The sequence below is a fragment of the Muntiacus reevesi genome, chromosome X (genome assembly GCF_963930625.1).
Source record: "Muntiacus reevesi chromosome X, mMunRee1.1, whole genome shotgun sequence".
In the NCBI taxonomy this organism is placed as follows: Eukaryota; Metazoa; Chordata; class Mammalia; order Artiodactyla; family Cervidae; genus Muntiacus; species Muntiacus reevesi.
In genome coordinates, this window is record NC_089271.1 from 64126803 (window position 1) to 64137279 (window position 10477).

Here is a 10477-nt window from a genome sequence, read left to right on the forward strand (position 1 = left end):
TTTTGTTAGTTAATTGTAGGTTAAACTAACCTTGCATCCAAGGGATAAGCCCCATTTGACTGTATCACACAGTCCTTCTAATGTGCTGTTGAGTTCGTTTTGCTAGTATTTTGTTGAGGAGTTTTGCGTCTGCATTCATCTGGGAAACTGGCCTGTAATATTCTTTTCTTTTGGTGCCTTTAATATCAGGGTGAAATGAGTTTGAAACTGTTACCTTTTCTTCAACATTTTTGGAATGATTTGAGAAAGATTGGTATTAATTCCTTAAATGTTTGGTGGAGTTCTCCATTGAAACTATCTGTTCCTGTTTTTTTTCTGTGTGTGTGTGGGGGGGGGGGGGAGTTAGTGATTACTGATTCAATCTCATTATTGGTCTATCAGGTTTCCTATTTCTCCTTGATTCAGTTCTGGTAAATTGTGTGTTTCTAGGAATTGATTCACTTCTTCTAGGATGTCCAGTTACTTTCCAAACAATGGTTCATAATGTCCTCTTATAATCCTGTTTGTTTCTGGGACATTGATTGTAATATCCCATCTTTTATTTCTAATTTCAGTTATTTTCATCTTTTTCTCTTAATCTATCTATTTGTCAGTTTTCTTGAACTTTTAAAAAGCAAATACAGTTATGTTGATTTTTTTCTGCTGTCTTTTCTGTTATTTTTTAATCTCTGCTTTAATCTTTATTATTTCCTTCCTCTGCTGGCTTTGGTTTTCGTTTGTTCCTTTTCTAGCTCCTTGAGGTGTAAAATTATATAGGTGATTTGTGATCTTTCTTCCTTTTTAATGTACACATTTATAGTTATAAAGTCCCAGCATTGCTTTCATTGTACCCTGTAAGTTTTGTCATGTTGTGTTCTCATTTTTCCTGTCTCAAGATGTTTTCTAATTTCCCCTGTGGCTTCTTTTCTGACCCATTGATTGCTCAAGTATATGTTGTTAAACTTTGGTACATTTGTGGATTTTCCCATCTTCCTTGTGCTGTTGCATTCTGGTTTCATTTACTGTGATCAGAAAAGATACTGTGTCTAGTTTCACTTTTCTTGAAGTTGCTAAGGCTTGTTCTGTGGTTTAACATGTAGTTTATGCTGGAGAATGTTCCATTTATACAGGGGGATTTGTATTTCACTGTTGTTGGATGGATTGTTCTGCATATGTTGTTAAGTTCAATTGGTCTGTAGCCTTGTTAGATCCTCTATTTGCTTGTTGATCTACTGTTTGGTTGTTTTTATCCATTATTGAAAGTGGGATATCAAAGTGTCTTATTGTTATTGTGTGGCAATCTATTTCTCCCTTCAAATATGTCAGCATTTGCTTTCTATAGTTAAGAGCTCTGAGGTTTGGTGCCTAAATTTGTGTAATTGTTATATTATGTTGATGAATTGACCTTTTAAGCATTATATAATGTCCTTTGTCACTTATTACTGTTTTTTATTTAAAATCCATCTTACCTGATATTAGTATAGCCATTCCTGCTCTCATTTTGCATGGAAAATCTATTTCCATTCTTTAATTTTCACCCTCTGTGTGTTCTTAGACCTAAAGCGAATCTCCTGTAGACAGTGTATATGGATTCTGTTTTTTCCCTAATCATTCAGCAAATCTATGTATCTTGGGAAGTTTAATCCATTGACATTTAAGGTAATTATTCATAGGATGGACTTTACTACCAGTTTGTTAATTATTTTCCATATGTCTTGTAGCTTTTTTTGTCCCTCCTTTCATCTCTTATTGCTTTCCCTCCAATTTCGTTGATTTTCTTTTTTGTAGTGATATATATTAATCCCCTTCTTATTTCCTTTTTTATATATTCTACAGATATTTTCCATGTGGTTACCTTTGGAGTTATTTAAAACCTCTTTAAGTTATACACTATTTTAAATGGCTGAAATCAGCTGCAGTTACATATAAAAACTGAATTCTTTCCCAGCTCACTCCCTTTTTATGGTATTAATAACATACATCTTTATATATTGTATACCCATTAATATAGGTTTATAATTATTTTTATGTCTTTCTTTTTTAATTCTATTCACCAAAACTCTCATAGTGTTTGGTCCATGTATTTGTCTTTACCAGAGAACCTTATATTTTGACATGGCTTCAGAGTGCTGTTTACCTTCCATTTGTATCAATTGGAAGGACTTCCTTTAGCCTATCTTGTGGAGCAGGTCTAGTGGTAAAGAACTCCATCAGCTTTTGCTCATCTGGGAACGTTTCCAGTCTTGTGGAAGTGGGGCCCAGTATCTGAGACGGCTGTGCAAGTGCAGTATTGGACGGTTGTGTGGGTGAGGGTGTCTTCCTTTCATCTCTCTCTGTCTCTGCCTCTCTTCCTGTGTTCTCTTGCATGATAAGACTTTCTATGTAGAAAGGGTAAAATGCACATACGAACTTAAAAATAACCTAACTGCCCTAAACTACAGTTTTGGTTGGCACAGAACTCACTTTCTGAAGAACCACATACCACTGTTTGACCAGGGGTTTCATCACCACATACCTAAGAGTAACAACTTTTCAACCTGCCATAGCTTTACCATTATGGCTCCAAGTCCAATCCTTCCTATTCAGCCAATTCTAAAACTTTAGATTCTGTAACTTACAGCTTGCACCTTGAGGTACCAAATTCTAAATCAATTAGAATCTGAATTTAGTTCCAGTAACAGGGACTCCAAAAACAGTAGCTTAAACAAATTAAGTAATTTTTTTTCTATTTGAGGAAAAGTCTGAAGATGGGCAGTCAAATGCTGAAATAGTACTTCATGATGTTTTCAGAAATTCAGACTCCTTTTGTATTTCTGCTCAGTGTGAGAATGATCATTTATTTAGCCTTCACGAGATGGCTGCCTGAGCTTCATCTTTCACATCTGTCTTCAAGGCAGCAGAGAGGAAGAGAAGGTAAAGAACAAAAGGAGACTGGTCAACTGATTCAGCTCTCCCACTCAGGTTTCTTTGCCATAAAATACGTTTGTATCAGCATTTAGGTACTTTTATTTCATTGCTAGTTTTAGCAGAGTATACCGTCAAAGAATGATATATCCAGTGTGGATTTGGCAGTGGTACATCAAAACAGATGTTAAACAAAGAGCACGCAATCTGCAAAGAGATTTATAATAATAATTTAAAGCTTCATGATCTAGGATCATTCCAATTTAAAACACTATGAAATGAAATCAACTTCTGATGGTAAGAAAAGAAATATAGGGCAAGAAGAAAACTAGAATTTGTTAATAGTACGAGCTTTCCAGAAGATAGATATTATTCTTCAGTGGCAAACCTTGCAGATACAAAATAAAATCCAAATATTTGGTCATGTGATACCAATTTTACCTGAAATAAAGCCAAAGCCATAGATTCTGGTTCTGGCTTGTCAGCTATTCCCTGCACTAATCTGCAGAAGCATCTGGCCAATTTGTACCTAGTGACCCTTTATGCATACTAATGGGGTTCAGGTAAAATGAACCTGTGTACAGAGCATTCTCCACCCTGGGGGAGTTATCAGTATACAATAGGAGTTCATGTTGGTCCTTTAATGGACCGGAACCTGGTGGTCTGCCATCGACGATGAGAAAATGAAAGAAGGAAAGAGGCTAATAGTCCCTGGGTTACGCAGCTGGCTCTCTCATTACAGGGAATCAGCCAGAAATAGAGAGATAAAGAGAAAGAGAGGAAGAGAAAGAAAGAAAGAAAGAAAGACTCGGGGACCCAAGCTCTGATGGAGCAAAGGTGTTTTAATCAACTTGGTGTGGGCATATATACTGTCTTACAAGGTAGTTATTCTCAGCAAAGATAAAGATTAAAATTCCAGACTTACAAAACATAGGTCGATCCTTATCAAAGAGAGAGAGTCGTAAACAATCACTTTTACCATATGGTTCATAAAAAGGAAGAGGGTAATTATCCCGTATTGAAAAACTGACTAAGGACGTGCCTGGATTCCTCACCCCTGGAAAGGTGTGCCTTTCCTCTTAATCCCTGAATATTCAGGTCCGTATTAGGACCAGAGGCTTCCAGATCCAAAACAGCACACAGGAAGCCTCCTGTTAAATGCTTCCTGACAAGTTCATATTTTTTGTTTCCTTACAGTAATTCAAATGAACTTCCTGCTGTGATTTTTATTTAACAACAACAACAACAATTATAATAGTAAAAACTCTAGCTTTAAGGAGCTGACATATACCACTCAAGATGTGGGACATACTGAGGTCACATTGCTTTCTGAGGAATCTACCCCAAAGCTCTATGTACTCACTTCTAATTATGTCTCACTGACCAGAATTTAGTCCTGTGGTTATACCTCTCTGAGGAAGCCTGGGAAATGTAACTTTTTAGCCTGCACATATTGCTGCTCCCAACAAAATCAGAGTTTGTTAACAAGGAAGAAGGAAAGAAAAGATCTCATGGGGGCAACTCTAACTAGTTGGGACAGAAAGGAATTTATCCCTTGCAGAATTGTTAGAAGGGCTATAGAAGAAGCTCTAGGCAAAACTCTCAGAAACATTGCTGCTTAATTGGTCTGAGTAACCTCAGAAACACTGCCTCTATTGCCATCAGTGCCACGGAAACCATGGCACTGCCCAGCCACTGGGCAGAAGACCTCTGCCCATCAGTATTTTCATGTTACTTGCAAATCAAAGCCTTCTGCACAAATACCTTAAAGGTGAGGACCACATCACAGGCTTGCAACAGGTGTTGGGAAATGTAGATTAAGAAAATTATCTGAAGAAGATGGGATTCATAGTAGTGGTGAGTGAGCATATTTCATTGATTCTAAGACAGGCCTTTTGTTTGTTTGTTTTGTTTACATTTTCATGTTTCTAAAATGAGCATACTTTTGACAGTGCCAGCTGTTGGTGATCTGCCAGTTTATGATGTAGTTTTCATTACTTGTACATACAAGAAACCCTCTTAGAAAGCATTTCCACTGACAGGGTGCAGATGGGGGTCTCAGTAGTTTGGAAGGAAATCCTGGACCCAACAGTGAAGCATTCTTTATAAATGTTGCCCCACCAAAGACTTGCATGTGGTGCAAAACTAGCAACACTGATAATTCTGAGTTGAAAGGGACTAATAAAGTTCTACTAAATAGAAAGAACTCCTGGAATTGTTATAATTTTTTTTTTAATTTTGTGTGTATTTCTAAGAGATTTACAAAATAATTGTAAATGATATGCTTCAATAAGAACACGATAGGAACATCTAAATGATAAGGGATTGACTCGCTTGTAGGACGCTCAGGAATTGAGGCTGAGGAAATCATTTAAAAGAAAAAAAATTCTCTGTGTATAAAGAAGTTTGCTCACAGCAGTGTAGTTTATAAGGGCAAAAAACCCTGATAGATACTTATATTTTCATCACAAAAGCTACTAACATCTGTTGAAAATTTACTATGGGCCAAGCCCTCTACATACATTATGTCATTTGATTCTCACAACAGCCATGTGAAGTAGACACTAATCTTATCCCTATTTCATATACGAGACACAAGCCCGTGATAGCTTGTCCAAAGTCAAACAGCTAGTAGGTGGTGGAATCAGGATTTAAACTCTGGTCCAGGGGTTACAAATCTGTGTTATGCAACTGTTAGAAAAAGAAGTATGTTGCAATAAAAATAATATAGGGAGGAATGAGTCAAGTGCTCGGGCCTGTTGGGCTGGGAAGATCCAGAGGAATCGGGTGGAGAGGGAGGTGGGATGGGAGACCGGGATGGGGAATTCGTGTAACTCTATGGCTGATTCACATCAATGTATGACAAAACCCACTGAAAAATAAAGAAATAAAAAATAAAAAAAAAGAAAAGAAAAAAGAAAAGAAAAAAAATAAAAAATAAAAAAAGATAAAAAAATTAAAAAAAAATAATATACTGCACTGTTCTAAGCAAGAACTCACGAAATCTGAAAGTATCTAAAAATGCTGCATTAAAACATCAATGTACAGAATAGGTTTCAGGCAACCAGTAGGTCCAATGGCTCTGGATCTTTCTTGGCTTATGGAACTTGTGTTAGTCTCTTCAAGCTGCCCAAACCAAATACCACAGGCTGGATGGCTTAAACACAGAACATTTAGTTTCTCACAGTTCGGAATACTAGAAATCCAAGATCAAGGTGCCAGCAAGTTCAACTCATGGTGAAAGCACTCCCTTGTATTGTAGTTCACCACCTTCTCTCTGTTTCTTCACATGACATTTCCTCTGGGTATGTATGGGGAAAGAGAGAGAGAGAGATCTCTGGAATCTCTTTCTCTTATAAGGATATCAGATCCTATGGGATTAGGGCTCCACTCTTACAACCTCTGTGTGTGCTGTGCTTGGTTGCCCAGTCGTGTGTGACACTTGGCACCCCATGAACGATGGCCCACCAGGCTGCTCTGTCCATGGGAATTCTCCAGGCAAGAATACTGGAGTGGGTTGCCATGCCCTCCTCCAGGGGATCTTTCCATCACAGGGATCGAACCCAGGTGTCCTGCATTGCAGGCAGATTCTTTACCATCTGGACACAATGGAAGTCCTACCTAGGGTAGGTAGCCTATCCCTCCTCCAGGGGAACTTCCCGACCCAGGAATCTAACGGGTCTTCTGCATTGCAGGCAGACTCTTTACCAGCTCCCTTAATTAACCCTAATTACTTCTCTAAAGGCTCCATCTCCAAATTCAGTCACATTGAGGGTTAAGGCTTTAAGATAGGAATTTGGGGGCAACACAATTCAGCCCATAAAAGGACTCCTTTGAGAATCTAATGAGCTCCTTACACCCTCCAAGAAGACTGTATACATGCCTCCCACAACTTTGCACACAATTTCAGGACGTTCTTGGACCCCAGGTTGAGAGCCACTGATCTAGATCACCTTCCTCTTTTCCCAGATGGAGAAACAGAGGTTCAGAATGTGGAAGTGCTTTTCAGCAGGTTAGGAGAGAGGTAGGTCTCCTGATTCCTCATCAAGTGCTTGCCCTACCTTACTCTGCCTTGTGTTAGGCCTGTTAGGTCAGCAATCCACAGTGACCACAAAACACTAGAGATTCTGTGGATGCAGTGAAGGGGAGTGCTTCACCTGGGATGCTCAAGTGAGTGAACAAGACTCTAGCTATAACTGACAGTAAATGGGGCAGATTTCATTGTTTCAAGTAGTCGTGAGTTTGGGAAATAGCTACACCAACTTCAACATACATCCACAAGAGATCTGTTTGTGAAGAGATGGAGGTGCTTCTGTTCTAACTAATGACAAAGTGGGAACTGAAGGGGTATAGTTGAATTGTCTTCTGGCCTTGACATGGCACTGTCCCTCTACTCTCAGATTCCTCATTTGTACACCTCTCAGGAGAAGACCTATTAGTTTTCTGCATCAGATTATCTAGCCCTAATATATTGTACGTCTGATTCAGGGGCAGGAACCATGTGGGAAATATCCGTTGAGGCGTTTGGGTCCTAGAATTATGGGCAAACATTTTTTTTCAAAACATCTTCTGACGGTGTCCTAGAATTAGCAATAAAGCAAGTGTCATTTAAAGAGATGAAAAATCCATAAGAAGAATCTGAAAAGACCCTTTACATACTGAGTCATTTAAAGTAAAGTCTCGACATAAATATTTACTCAATGTTTGCTTCAGGCCCATCCTTAAAGAGAGAGGTGAAGTATGATAGCTGGAATTTTAAACAACAGGGTTACAAGGTGGAACAGTATTTTTAATAGGAAATGTTATTTTTAGGCAGAGATGTGGCCCCAGAGAATGATTTTGTTTCATTTCATCAATCTAAGAGATTTGAAAAAATGACATTCTTCCTATTGGCCTTATCAATGCCACAATCCAGAGTGGAGCCTTCACTTGGACCACAAGACTAGAAACAAAAGGAGGCACACTCACTGTGGGGTGGAGGCTATCATTTCAGGAAAATTCTTCCAGTTTTGCTCCCTACAAAGAACAAGGGAAGGGCTTGAAGTGTTGTGCACACCCACCTACCGCTTCTGTGCCAGTGGAAGGTGGGAGCACACCCAGTCTAGGACATCAAAGGTCTCAGTTTCTGTCTGAGGAGAAAGAGGAAGAAAAGAGCTGCTGCTGCGGGGAGCAGGGGTGAAGGCTGGTGTTAAGATAGCAGTGTCAAACGGGCAAGGGAGATGCAGCCCATGCAACCACCAGCACCCTTACCATCACCACCACATTGGCTCAAATACGCCCCTCAGTCTCAGGGGTTAATAAGCTAATCACAAAAAACAGGAAGAACTCCGAAGGCCTGGCATCTGGCCCTTCCCAACAAACAGCCTTAAACTATACTGCCCTCGGCTGGTCAAATAGGTATGTTGCAATGCAGGCGCATGAAGCCTGTGACAAAATTCAACATCCATTTATGATAAAAACTCTCCAGAAAGCAGGAATAGAAGGAACATACCTCAACATAATAAAAGCTATATATGACAAACCCACAGCAAACATTATCCTCAATGGTGAAAAATTGAAAGCATTTCCCCTAAAATCAGGAAGAAGACAAGGGTGCCCACTCTCACCACTACTATTCAACATAGTTTTGGAAGTTTTGGCCACAGCAATCAGAGCAGAAAAAGAAATAAAAGGAATCCAGATAGGAAAAGAAGTGAAACTCTCACTGTTTGCAGATGACATGATCCTCTACATAGAAAACCCTAAAGACTCTACCAGAAAATTACTAGAGCAAATCAATGAATATAGTAAAGTTGCAGGATATAAAATTAACATACTCTGTATTTTGGGCCTTCATTTCTTTTTCACAGGTTCTTGTTGCTCCACCTCTGAGAGGAAGTGGATGGGAAGGGAGATGTCTCTGAAAATTGCAGCCAAATACAACACTTCTGTGGGTTTCAGCACAAATTCACAATTAAATTTTGAGTTAAAATGTACTACCCAAACATGGAATATTTATTAAAAATTGAGATTGATATTATAATTACGTAAGCATCACTTTCTTATTTTTAGCAAACAGCTATGAGTTCTTGAAAACAAAGCTATTAATATAAATGATAGAAAATTACTAATCTCAATTAGATATGTTAGAAACAAAGAAAGTAACTTTGGTTCTACTTCTGGTTAGAACATAATTACAACATGCTTATACTGGGATGTTATTTCCCTTAGCATTAGATTTTTCTCCAATCATACTGAAATGTCACATGGACAGAGAAGAAGTCGCAATATATACGTGGAGTGTAATACTTGATGATCAGTTATATACCCCCAAGTCACAGAAGAGGATAGTGTTGGCTTTCCCTAAGACTTCTGAAGTTTCCCTGTCTTATCTTAGCCCCATTCCTTCTTCAAGGGGAATATCCACACTCTTACTTTTGTGCCATCCTTTCTTCCCTTTCCCTCAAAGTTTTGTATTGTATATATATCTTTAAATGATATGAGTTAGCGATGAGAGCTATTTACAGCTATATGAGTGAAATTATTAAATGTATCTGTTTAATTTCTTACTTTTTCAATGTTAAATTTGTAAGCTCCATGCTTATTCTGTATAGTTCTACTTTGCATATTTTTGCTGATGGAATTATATTTATTCATATGAAGATGATCTCCCAGAATATTGGGCTTTGATGGTCAGCACGAGTTACTTTTGGGAGGGCCAGGGGCCGTAGGAAATAGACTGCACTCTTAAAGGGCACATACAACATCTCACATGCTCCAGGACCCAGGGCGGAAGCAATAATTTGAAAGGAGCCTGGGCCAGAGGCAGCTGCTGATCTTGGAGAGCCTCCCAGAGAGGCACGAGGCAGCTGGACTCGCCCTGGGGACATAGACACCGGAAGCAGCCATTTTGCAGAGCTCCTTCTACCACATGGTCACTGGTGCTAACAAGTGCCGTTTTGGAATCCTCCCTTAGCTTATTAGCACCAGTGCTCAGACCTGCCCATCAGCCGTAGGCAGTAGTACGAGGGCAGGCCAAGCCACTAGCCAGGCAGAGACACAGCCCCACCCACAAGCAAGCCTGCTGTCTTAAGAGTCCCTGGAGCTGGCCCTGTCAATCAGAGGCCCCGACACACCACATGGCCCTCTACACCAGTAAGAAGGCATTAAGCCAGGACTCCAGGGTCCTGCAGTCAGAGACCCTGGGACCTAGTTCCTGCCCACAGCAGGTCATCGCTAGCCCCAGGACCAGTTTTACCCATCAGTGGTTAGGCAACAACCCTAGTACATCCTGGACCACAGCCCCAACCAAAAGTGGCCCAAAACACCAACTCCTGGACCACTCCAGGGCCCTGAAGCCAGCAAAGCCAAGAACCAGCTCCACCCACCAGCAGGCAGACACCAGCAACCACAGTAACTCCCACCTTTCAGTCTGCCATACCAGGAAAAAGGCCACCCACCGGCAGGGCCACACCAGCACCAGGAGCCACTGAGTTCCAGCACAGTGTACCAGAAAGTAGACACCAGGTCTGGGACACTTTGGAGCTCTCAGCCAGCAGCTCTGGAATCTGGCCCCACATAACAGCGTGTGGACACCCCCTATGGGACATCTAGG